The sequence below is a fragment of the Pseudorca crassidens genome, chromosome 12 (genome assembly GCF_039906515.1).
Source record: "Pseudorca crassidens isolate mPseCra1 chromosome 12, mPseCra1.hap1, whole genome shotgun sequence".
NCBI lineage: Eukaryota > Metazoa > Chordata > Mammalia > Artiodactyla > Delphinidae > Pseudorca > Pseudorca crassidens.
In genome coordinates, this window is record NC_090307.1 from 82,062,806 (window position 1) to 82,075,287 (window position 12,482).

Sequence of the window (12,482 nt, forward strand, 5' to 3'; positions counted from 1 at the left end):
TTGGACCCTTCAGGGAGTACCTGCTCCAGACCGACCTACCCATTCTTGCTCAGGGCAGTCCCATGCCTGGAATTCCCTCTGCTTTCCTTTCTTGGACTGAATCCAACTCAAGAGAGTTCCCTTATGCTCCAGAAGACTCTTCTCTTTTTACTGCACGTCCACAGTGTGGTAGCCGAGAGTCAGATCGACTTGGTCGCAAATACTGGTCCTGCGACCTGCCAGCTGGCGACACTGGAAGAGTTACTTAACCTCCCTGAGTCTCTGTTTCCTTAACTGTAAAGTGAATATAGTATGAGGTTGTTAGAAGGACTGGGTGAAATAATGCACAAAAGTGCCATAGCCTTGAAGACAATGCCATTCATATCTTTTTCCACCCCATCAATTCCTTCCTCCATAGCGTGATAGCGTGAGCAAACTGAGGTCTAGGACCATAATTTTTTCATCTCTTGGCGTGAGGTGGGATTTCTTTCTCCTCAAGGTGGGGTTATAAATGGGGCTTTTGGCCGAGCAACTGAACGTGGAGTAAGAGATGGAGATTCTTTTAACACAGAACACGTAAGAGACACGCTAAGCAGGGGTGATACAGGCAGCACGGAGGGTCTGCTTATCTCACGAGCCAGACCCTGGTAAGAATCACAGCAAGATGCTTCCTTCCTCACCTCCATGGTCTGGAAGCTCTTCCTTCACTGCACACCTGCATCTCCTCCCCACACAGCTTTGACGGAACGGATGACAGCCCAAGAAGAGGCAGGAAGGTGTGGGCTTTTGAAACGGGGGAGAAGGAAAGGGATGAAGGAGGCTAAGAGGGGCATCAGGATAGGACCCCAGAGAAGAATATTTCCCCACCGACCACAGGAAGGGTGGCTGCACCGGCTCTGAGAGGGGCTCTGGACACCTAGTGTCCAGCAGAAACATAATGTGAGCTGTTCATGTAATTTAAATTCTTTCAGTAGCCACACTAAAAAAAAAAAGTGGGAAAAAAACAAACAAGTGAAAGTAATTCTAATAATATATTTTATTTAGCCAAATAGATCTGAAGTATTGTCCTTTGACATGGAATCAGTATAAAAAGGTATTGAGACACTTGATAGTCTGTTTTGAACATGTGATGAAAAATGGTGAATGGTGAAAATCCACAGCGTATGTCGCACTTAGAACGTATATCAGTTTAGACCAACCACACTTCAAGTGCTCAGGAGCTGTTACAGTTTAGACCAACCACACTTCAAGTGCTCAGGAGCTGTTACAGTTTAGACCAACCACACTTCAAGTGCTCAGGAGCTGTTACAGTTTAGACCAACCACACTTCAAGTGCTCAGGAGCTGTTACAGTTTAGACCAACCACACTTCAAGTGCTCAGTAGCTGTTACAGTTTAGACCAACCACATTTCAAGTGCTCAGGAGCTGTTACAGTTTAGACCAACCACACTTCAAGTGCTCAGGAGCTGTTACAGTTTAGACCAACCACACTTCAAGTGCTCAGGAGCTGTTACAGTTTAGACCAACCACATTTCAAGTGCTCAGTAGCTGTTGCAGTTTAGACCAACCACATTTCAAGTGCTCAGTAGCTGTTACGGATTGAATTGTGTCCCCCCAAAATCCGTATGTCAAAGCCCCAACCCTCAACGTGATTGTATTTGCAGAGAGGGCCACTGAAGAGGTAATTAAGGTTAAGTGAGGTCCGAAAGGTGGGACCTAATCCAATAGGACTGGTGTTCTCATAAGAAGAGGAAAGGATGCCAGGAATGTGCACACACAGAGAAAGGGCCAGGTAAGGACACAGCTAGAAGATGCCATCTGCAAGCCAAGGAGAGACACCTTGATCTTGGGCTTCTTGCCTCCAGAACTAGGAGAAAGTAAATGTCTGTTGTTTAGACCACCAATTCTGTCATGACAGCCGCATCGGACTAACATAATAGTCAACATTGGAATAATCCTGCAGAGAATGTCCCCAGCCCAAGGGGGGATGATGGGGCTCAGAGCAGAGCTCAGAGATGGCATGTGAACTTGTCCCTGAAAATCAACAGATGATCCCCACAGGGACCCCTCTGTTAGTTGTGGACACATTGGCCTCTACAGTGTTTGAACCCAGGTTAGAGGGGTTTTGAGGCTGATGCCTTGGGAACTTGGGAGCCCCAGGGACTGGTGAGAGGTAGTGTCAGGAGGCCAGAGTTACCTGAGTGGGGCAACATCTGGGCAGGCAGCAAAGAAAGAGGGTTGCACAGCTGAGGGTGCGCCTCCCAGCGGGGGTTTGTACTCTGCTGCTCAGTCATGCCTGAAGGACATTCCAGGTTTCAGAGGGAATGTTCCAGGCTTCAGAAGAAATGGTACAGCAGCGAAGTTGCATCAGAGGTGAGGTTCCATCTGTATGTCATGGGCACCAGTCAGAACAGACACTGGCCGTACACAGCCATTATGACCATGTCAGTTCTTACCAGCTGAGTGTTGCCAGCCTGGAGGTCGATGATTCTAATCAGGCTTCAATACATAGCAGAATCTCTAGAGCCTAGGAAATGAGCGTTTCCATGATAATTTATACTGTAGACTGAGAGCTGATAACTGCAAGTACCAATACATGCCTTGATCTATGTAGGTTCCAGATACCAAGACTCAACCCAGTCCAGGGAGGGCAACAAGCAGTGGTGAGCCAGCTTGTAACCAGAACTGATTCGCTAAATTTCCAGGAAATTTGACAGCCAATTATTAAACGCAGCTATTGTTAAAAATTAACTTATATAAACTTACAGTTAAATACATTATATTAAAACAAAGGTGATAAATACTCGCAACTCACCATTTCTTTTTTTTTTCTTCTTCTTACAAGGAGAGCAATAGTCGCCCTTTTCCTCCTTGCATGGACCTTGTAAGGACCCAGTAAGATGGATAAAAGTACTCTGAGAAACATTAACAAATTCAGGGTATTACTTAAATACTTCTCACTTTCCCCTTGAGTCTTACTTTGCCACAGTTTAAGCCTTCTTTGTTCCTATAGCACTGGCTTTGGCATTTCATGGCATTTCTGTCAGGAGGCTCACAGCCCTCCAGCCACCCTCCTGCTCCTGCCGCTAGCTCGCAGCTCTGTTCAATCTGCAGCACTGATTGTTAGGTCTGAATAGATTCCCTGGTCCCTGGTTAGTCTCTTCCTTTACTTCCTTAGTAACCTGCTACATCCCTATAGACATGTGGTTCTCAATTGCGGGTGATTCTCTTCCCTTCCCCCCTTCCCATGAGGAGACATTTGGCAATGTCTGGAGTCATTTTTGGTTATCATTATTGGTGGGATGGTTAGGGATGCTGGTCACCAGTTCCAGTGTGTGTGTTGTTTTCTCCCACATCAATCTATTCTCTGACACCAGCTGAATGTCCTATCATTCAACTCAATTCTGATGCTGTCTACCCCAGAGGTGGTATCAGATTCCAAAGGTTAAGGGCACAGTCCCACAAGACTCCCCTCCACTTCAGATGACAATTTCAGGCCTAGGTTGTTACTCATGCTTCTGACCCACTGGCTATAAATCAGAGGTTCCCACAACCCCTTCTGTGGGTTTAATTTGCTAGAGTGGCTCACAGAACTCAGGAAACCTGTATAATCACTAAATTACCAGTTTATTACAAAGGATATTGAAGGATATGAATCAACAGTCAGATGAAGAGATATGTAGGGTGAGGTCCCGGACAAAGGAGCTTCTGTTCTCATGGAGTTTAGGGCCTGGCAAGGTGGTGGGTGGAAGTGTTTGGGTTCCCCAACACTCTCTAGCTTCTAATGAAAATATCAGTTGCATAAAGGGAGTTCCAAGTGTCTTCTTACTTTATCCTTCTTCAGCCCTCCACCTGTACTCTCCTCTCCCCATGAAAATCATGAAGATGTTTATATACTTAACAGATGTTTAAGATTTGAGCTGAAAAATCCAAATTGATGGTGGACTCATCAGCAAAGAGAAACTGGGATTCATTCTCCAGTAAGTTCTGGATTGGCAGTGGACAGACATGGGTTCTGGTCCAGGCTTTGCCTCTAAATAGCTGGGTTCCTTTCGACAAGTCTTAGAATTGTAGAGCCTTTGTGTTGGAATGGAATTAGGGGTCATTTAGTCCAACCTTCTTCTTTTTTTTTTTTTTTTACATCTTTATTGGAGTATAATTGCTTTACAATGGTGTGTTAGTTTCTGCTTCATAACAAAGTGAATCAGTTATACATACACATATGTTCCCATATCTCTTCCCTCTTGCGTCTCCCTCCCTCCCACCCTCCCTATCCCACCCCTCTAGGTGGTCACAAAGCACCGAGCTGATCTCCCTGTGCTATGCGGCTGCTTCCCACTAGCTATCTATTTTACATTTGGTATATATGTCCATGCCACTCTCTCACTTTGTCACAGCTTACCCTTCCCCCTCCCCATATCCTCAAGTCCGTTCTCCAGTAGGTCTGTGTCTTTATTCCCGTCTTACCCCTAGGTTCTTCATGACATTTTTTTCCCTTAAATTCCATATATATGTGTTAGCGTACGGTATTTGTCTTTCTCTTTCTGACTTACTTCACTCTGTATGACAGACTCTAGGTCTATCCAGCTCATTACAAATAGCTCAATTTCGTTTCTTTTTATGGCTGAGTAATATTCCACTGTATATATGTGCCACATCTTATTTATCCATTCATCTGATGATGGACACTTAGGTTGTTTCCATCTCCGGGCTATTGTAAATAGAGCTGCAATGAACATTTTGGTATATGACTGTTTTTGAATTATGGTTTTCTCAGGATATATGCCCAGTAGTGGGATTGCTGGGTCATATGGTAGTTCTATTTGTAGTTTTTTAAGGAACCTCCATACTGTTCTCCACAGTGGCTGTATCAATTTACATTCCCACCAGCAGTGCAGGAGTGTTCCCTTTTCTCTATACCCTCTCCAGCATTTATTGTTTGTAGATTTTTTGATGATGGCCATTCTGACTGGTGTGAGTTGATATCTCATTGTAGTTTTGATTTGCATTTCTCTAATGATTAGTGATGTTGGCAACTCATCATTTCTTAATGATTTCATACATTTTACTGCTAGCTATGCAGTTGAGGTTATTTCTGGTTATAGTATCTGTGTGGTGGAAATACTGTATGATGGGGGCTACTGCAAATCTCCTTCCAGCTCCACATTCACTGACATCATATTGGTAGGTCAAAATCAGCTACAGTGGGAATACTTAGGTGCAGAAATCAGCAAAAGGTACAAATCAGGGCTTACTTGTCCCTCCAGAGAGGTGGTTGTTAAACATTCACCAGCACTCTGGGGACATGCCCCAAAATGACCAAGGTAGAAATTTCCACTAATCTAGAGGGGTTCAGTAGAGGGGTGATGAAAAGGTGATAAAGACAGTGGCTTTTCTGCCATCCTCGAGTTGGCAAGCTGAGTCTATCCTTTGTGCCAGACACATTTACTATGGCTAGAGTTTAACATCCTCATCAGACAGGCTCAGCTTGTCCAAGTGCTGGATGTGAAGGACAACGTGGAAAGGGCCAGACAGAAAAGCCACAGGAAAGAAAGCAAGAAACGACAGTAAAACTTTCTATTTGGCCACACTCCTGGATCCCACTGACATTTAAGGAACCAGAGATTCCCCTTCAGAAGGAACACCTGTTTTCCAGGGGAACTCACCCCTCCAAGAGATGCACACCCCTTGGCCCATCACCCAGTATTAAATGAGGTGAATTGTTAACAAAGAAGATATTGTCTTTTCCACTAACTATTTTTAAAATCTGCTTTACCTCCTGTTGGAATCTAGCCCAAAACACCAAAAGGAGGTGTTAGAATGAGCCAAACACCTTGACTATCTCTTGATTTTTATTTAATACTTCAGCCCCCTTATAATTGAATTGTACCATCCCTGGTTTCATGGCCAATTTAACATGATGCTAAAAAGAATAAAAATCATGGGCTTCCCTGGTGGCGCAGTGGTTGAGAGTCCACCTGCCGATGCAGGGGACACAGGTTCGTGCCCCGGTCTGGGAGGATCCCACATGCCGCGGAGCGGCTGGGCCCGTGAGCCATGGCTGCTGAGCCTGTGCGTGCGGAGCCTGTGCTCCGCAACGGGAGAGGCCGCAACAGTGAGAGGCCCGCGTACCGCAAAAAAAAAAAAAATCTAACAGCTGTCCTCCTCGCCTCTTCCACCAGATGTTCGGTGGCACTAAGCAGCACACTGTGCACTCATTTCCCAAATTTCTGCGAGCAGAAGTTGACAACTGGGGCTTCTGTGTGTGCCCAGTTCTTGGTTGACTCTTGAAATCAATGACATGTTTTCCTCCAAAGCTGCCGGTACTTTTTATTGCACGTGGGTTTTTTGTTTGTTTTTTGTTTTTTTTTAAGGAAAATAGACATCTCTGCAATGAAAACAACTGAAATGTTGAACCTGAAGCTATGATATACCCGTGGCAAAGTTTAGTTATGTACTGGCAACTGCAAATAAGCAGTGATAAATTAGCCCCCTCTCCCAGCAGATCCCAGCAGGGTACAGACTATGCACCTGTTTCCAAGGTCTGAGACTTTGCTTTCCAGCTGCATTTGGTAGACTGCTGAAGCAGGGCAGTGAGAAATGACACAGGTGGAATTTTGGCAAAGGAAGAAGCTTTTTCTTTTGTATGAAGTTAGACACTTCTTCTTGGTCCCTCCTTAGTTTTTCTGTGCTCATTCACTTTCTTCAACAAATATTTATTGACTACGAGGAATCACCAGGTATACACCGGGCATCATTGTATATACTGGAGACACGGCAGTGCATGAAGTAGACAAAATTCCTGTCCTCAGTGAATAAGAGACAGTGATGTGCATTAAAATGGGGCAAAGACAAACAAGTTCGCAAGTAAGTAAACAGGATTGGGGCAGGGGACGTTGGCTATATCCTATGAAGAATATAAAGCAAGGCGATGTACAGGCATAGCTCGTTTTACTGCGCTTCACAGATACTGCGTCTTTTACAAATTGAAAGTGTGTGGCAAGTCTGTCAGCACCATTTTCCCAACAGCGTTTGCTCGCTTTGTGTCTCTGCATCACATTTTGGTAATTCTTGCAATATTTCAGACTTTCCCTCCACCTTTTTTTTTTTTTTTTTTTTTGCGGTACATGGGCCTCTCACCGTTGCGGCCCCTCCCACCGCGGAGCACAGGCTCTGGACGCGCAGGCTCAGAGGCCATGGCTCACGGGCCCAGCCGCTCCGTGGAATGTGGGATCTTCCTGGACCGGGGCACGAACCTGTGTCCCCTGCATCGGCAGGCGGACTCTCAGCCACTGCGCCACCAGGGAAGCCCCCCATTTTTCCTATATGTGGATGGTGATCTGTGATCAGTGATCTTTGATGTGACTCTTGCAAAAGATTAGGACCCACTGAAGGCTCAGAGGATGGTTAGCCTTCTTTAGCAGTAAAGTATTTTTTAATTAAGATATGTACATTGGGGCTTCCCTGGTGGCGCAGTGGTTGAGAGTCCGCCTTCCGATGCAGGGGACACAGGTTCGTGCCCCGGTCCGGGAAGATCCCACATGTCGCGGAGCGGCTGCGCCCATGAGCCATGGCCGCTGAGCCTGCGCGTCCTGAGCCTGTGCTCCGCAACGGGAGAGGCCACAACAGTGAGAGGCCCGGGTACCGCAAAAACAAAAACAAAACAGAGTGGTCAGAGGGAGCGGTTTTGTAAAGGGGGCCATGGGCGGACGCCTGAACAGTGATGCCTGAACAGAGTATTTCAGAGGACAACAGATGGAGGAGTGCCAAAGCTGGGACAAACCAGAAACGCTGGAGAAGCAGAAAGAAGGCCAGCGTGGCTGGACCAGAGTAAGGGAGATGGGCACAGGCTGGAGCCCACAGGGCCTCAGGCCTCACAGGCCGTGGCGAAAAGTTTGGGTTTTAGTCTAAGTGCAGTGAGAACCCGTTGGAGGGTTCTGAACAAGAGAAGGATATGCTCTGATCTTTAAAAGAACATTCCATCGGCTACATAGGGACCAGTAGAAAGGCTGTGGTAAGAGATGTCGATGGCTTGGATCAGGCGAATAGCAGTGAATTGGAGAGAAGTGGGTGGATTCGGCATCTGTTTGGAGGCACAGGATGAGATCAGATGTGGGAGACAAGGGAGAAGGCGGGATCAACATGTTTTTATCTGTTCCGCCCTATTTCCTCACTGGGATGTAAGATGTCTCCTAACCTAGAAAATATCATGTCCACTGTCATGGTCCCCAAGTATTTAGTGATGGAATGAATTAATTCTGTTGTCCATCCCTGGAACTTAGAAGTTAAAAATAAAGGGGAAGCCCTGTACATTAACTTAGAGAAAGTGAGTGAGGGAGATGGCTTACATATAAATCTGCGGGATAAACCAGTTGATGAGATGGCTGGGCCGTTGCTGTCTCCATCAGGCTGGTCTCCCTCTTCCACTGCCTTCAAGCTGGAGTGTCCACTCTGCCTTATTGGGGAATGGCCTGTGGCTGGGAGGAGAAGGTGTTAATGTTGTCCTGCAACAGGGTCAGTCTGTCCTGGGAATCCCCAGGGTCTAGCTCAGTTCTTAGCATAGAGAAGCCACTCAATAAATATTTGCTAAAGTTTATATTTGTATCGTATCTTAAAAATCTTCCCTGAGACAGGCAGGAAAGTTCCTTTTGTTCCATTTCTCAGATGAGAAAACTGAGACTCAGCGAAGTTCAGAGATTTACTTGCAGTCATTGTATCAGTTAGCTATCACCACATAACAAGTCACCTCAAAAAGTCAGTGACTTAAAACAGTCACATATATTAGTGTTTATGAGTCTATAATTCAGTTGGGAAGTTCTCTGATCTCAGCTGGTCTCCCTTGAGTGTCTGTCCTCAGCTGAGGGTTAGGGCGGTGACTTTGCTGATCTTGGCTGGGCTGTCTCCTATGGTTTGGAAGATAACCAGCCATAGGGAGGTCTAGGATGGCCTTGGCCCTAACAACATGGTGTCTCATTCTCAAGCAGGTCAGTTAGGCCTGTTCTCACCATAGCAGGATTCTGAGAGAGAATGGGAGTGTGTGAAGCCTCTGAAGATTTATGCTAAGAACTGGCAAAACATCACTTCCACCGTATTCTTGTGACCACAGCAAGTCACGCATCCAGCCCAGATTACAGGTGGGGGAGGGGCTTCCCTGGTGGCACAGTGGTTAAGAATCCGCCTGCCAGTGCAGGGGGCATGGGTTTGAGCCCTGGTCCAGGAAGATCCCATGGGCGGAGCAACTAAGCCCATGGGCCACAACTACTGAGCCTGCGCTCTAGAGCCCGTGAGCCACAACTACTGAAGCCCGTGTGACTAGAGCCCGTGCTCCACAACAAGAGAAGCCACTGCAATGAGAAGCCTGCACACTGCAATGAAGAGTAGCCCCTGCTTGCCACAAAGGGAAAAACTGTGTGCTGCAACAAAGACCCCAAGCAGCCCAAAATAAATAAATAAATAAATTTATTTTTTTAAAAAAAGGTGGGGGGATAGACTCCACTTCTTGATGGGAAGATCTGCAAAGTCTCCGTGCAAAAGGGTGGCGATTTGGGGTCATTTTTTTCAGTCGACCACAGTCAGATAGCCAATTCTGAGCTAGCCTTTGAGACATGAGCTAGCTTCCCAAAAGTCAATTTGTACAAATCAGAGTCTGCCTCTTGGGAATGTAGAGCGGAAGCCACGTCAAGAGTCAAGCAGGCAGCAGTGAGGGGAGAAGCTACAAGACTCTGAGGAAGGGGGACCAGAGAGGCGTGGAGAGCTGTAGGGAAGCAGGGCGTGAGGGGCAAAGAGAGGGAAGATAAAGGAGCTGAGTGGGAAGTTAGAGGAGAAGACAGCAGCCTAAGAGAAGAGAGCCCGACGTCATGTCAAGACTCAACCTGAAGACTTTCAGATCCTGCTACTGAGGTCCCTGAAGCTCTTTTCGGAGAAAATCTCCAATTCTTCTTTGAGTTCCTCATCTTGGATTCCCACAAGAGTTTTCAAACCCTTTATCACCCCTATAGGTACCCTTACAATAAACCCCTCTTGAGTGGAATAGCTTGGCAATCAAGGACCCCGATGACTAAAATGACTTCTTAATCTGTAAAGACAGAGGAATCCAGAGGAAATGGGACACTTTTATCATCCCACTCTGTTGCTGGGCTGCTTTGTGAGTTAATGGCGTTTAATAAGGGACATTCCCTTTGGCTTATGGTTTGTGTCTAAGCTGGTAGGTGGAGTGAACTTCTCTTCTTGAAACAAAAAGAGATGAAACGGATAATTTAATTAAAAGTTAAATCTAGATGGGTGGCACATGTACCCCCATTCCTTTCTCCTGTGCCCAAGGCAGACATTACTGATGGATCACAGCACTCTTTACATTTGAGCCCAGACTTGGTCTCAAAAGTCCTCTCAATCCATCACTCCAGGCAGCTACCATTGATTAGAGTTGTTAAACAGGATGTAATTTATTTGCCATCTATAAATTACAAGACTCAAAAGGAGACTTTGGTATCTATAATATGGCACCTTGTTAATCCAAAATGAGGGAGGGAGTGTAAGAGACCAGCAGGAGAACAAACCTCACTCAGATCCCTTCATAAATGAGGCTGATCTCAATCAGCGAATTTAAACAGTTGAAAAATTGTTGTTGACCTCTGACATTTACTGACGGTTCTCAATGGCTTCTGCGTCTCATCACTCTACACCCAGGACCTCCACATCCGTAGCCTATAGCCCAGAACTTTTTCATTTCAAACTTTAAGCCTGATTCTTCCCACTGCCCCCTCCCCGGACTTGAGACTTGCCTCAAAGCCGCAGAATTGTTTAACATCATGGATTTATATGCTGGTCAATACTTTGGAATGCAGGCACAGTTAAGCCTTCTGAATGGTACCTTATGAATCATTCAAAGAAGACCTTAGTTCCCCCACATTACATCATCCCCATGCCCTGCAGCCAGCGGGTGGACATTAATGAGTTCCCAGCATGTTCCATGAAGGAAAGGGCTTGGCCCCGTGTCCTTAGCCCAGAAATGATCAACAGAGCCGCACACCCAAAGGGTAGGTCACTGCTGTGGGCTGGAGGAACCTGGCTCGAGTTAATTGCATTTTTATCATCTTGAACGTGACCCAGAGGCTGTACCTACTTTTTCTTTGTGACTGGTATCTTCGTGTGTCTTTGACACCTCTAGTTAACTATAGTTCTAGGGCAAGTCTTCTTCTCTGCTTTTCTCGTACCACTCTCTACCGAGGGTGGAGATCTTTGCTTAATTTCTCTCGTTATGGCTATGACTGCCTCAGAGGATCCCACATTAAGAAGGAACTCAACTAGAAGACCATGTTTTCAAATTTAAGCATCAAAATATCTTGAACCCTTGAACCTTTTGTTACCTGAAGGTTTGCACAAAACTCTGTTTTCTGAAATCCTTTCCCAGGTGACAGGCAGTGTTCTCAGGCTTATAGCCAGGCTTGGAGGGTTCACACAGTATAGTTGAAAGTGCACTGGCTTTGGAGTCAGCTGTGGGTTCAAATATTGACTTGACCAGTTATTACCTGGGTGGGCATGAACGAATCAGTTCACTTCTGTAGAGCTTGGTTTCTTTATCTATGGGATGCGTTGCAGGGATAAGAAGTCTGCTTCACATAGTTGTTGGGATTTGCGGGGGCAGATATGGGTGAAGAATGTAGGAGTAGATCGATAAAAGGTAGTTGTTAAAAAAATGAATAAAGAGGTAGTTGTTGTTGTCTTTAAGCTGGTTGTCCTGAGACTGTCTGCAGATATTCAAGGGCAGCAATGAAGGGCATGAGCTTTGGAAGCAAAGAAACCCCGTCCTGTCACTCATCAGCTGAGTGACCTCAGCCTGGTCATTTTACTTCTCTAAACCTACTTCTCATCTGTAGAACGGAATCAATGCCTTCTTTCAAGGATTTTTTTGGTGAGGACGAAATGAGACAATGTGCGTAAAATCTCCTGTTCTGCTTCACTTCCTTCCCTTTGCTCCTCCAGTGACCTGAAAACAGAGGCAAGACCAAGGAACTCAGAGTCCCACCCGAGTGTGACAAGCTAGAAGACCTCAGGCTGGCATCTTCCGTTCCCTAGACATCAGTGGTCTTGGACCATGCAAAAACATGCTCCTTACCATTTCAGGGGAAGCCTGCATAGTACAGACAATATATGCTTCTCTCCTGTGGGCAAAAAAAAAATGATTTAACTCAGTTCTGCACTACCCTACAAAACTTTTAGGTAAATAGGTCCTAAGGTGAATTTACCTTATTGATTAAACGTGTGCACGTGCACACAAGCGTGTGTGTGTGTGTGTGTGTGTGTGTGTGTGTGTGTTTAAGAGACAGAGGAAGAAAAAGAGATGGTCTGTTATCTAAAACAAAGACCTCACACTATATTTGGCTTCCCCAGAGCTGGGAGGGAACGGAGGCGATATTATGCAGGTCAGAGTTTGTTTCATTTGCATCCCTTTTTTTTTTTTTTTACCAGAGGGAGAGTCTATATCAGCTACATTCAGAGAGGAA

The 12,482-nt window shown here is 45.8% G+C and overlaps 1 protein-coding gene across 8 annotated transcripts in view; it reads left to right on the forward strand.

The window, feature by feature from the left end:
- The window catches only part of CCDC60 (coiled-coil domain containing 60), a 271,219-nt gene that overhangs the window by 171,180 nt on the left and 87,557 nt on the right, over positions 1–12,482 (forward strand). The window lies entirely within an intron of this gene.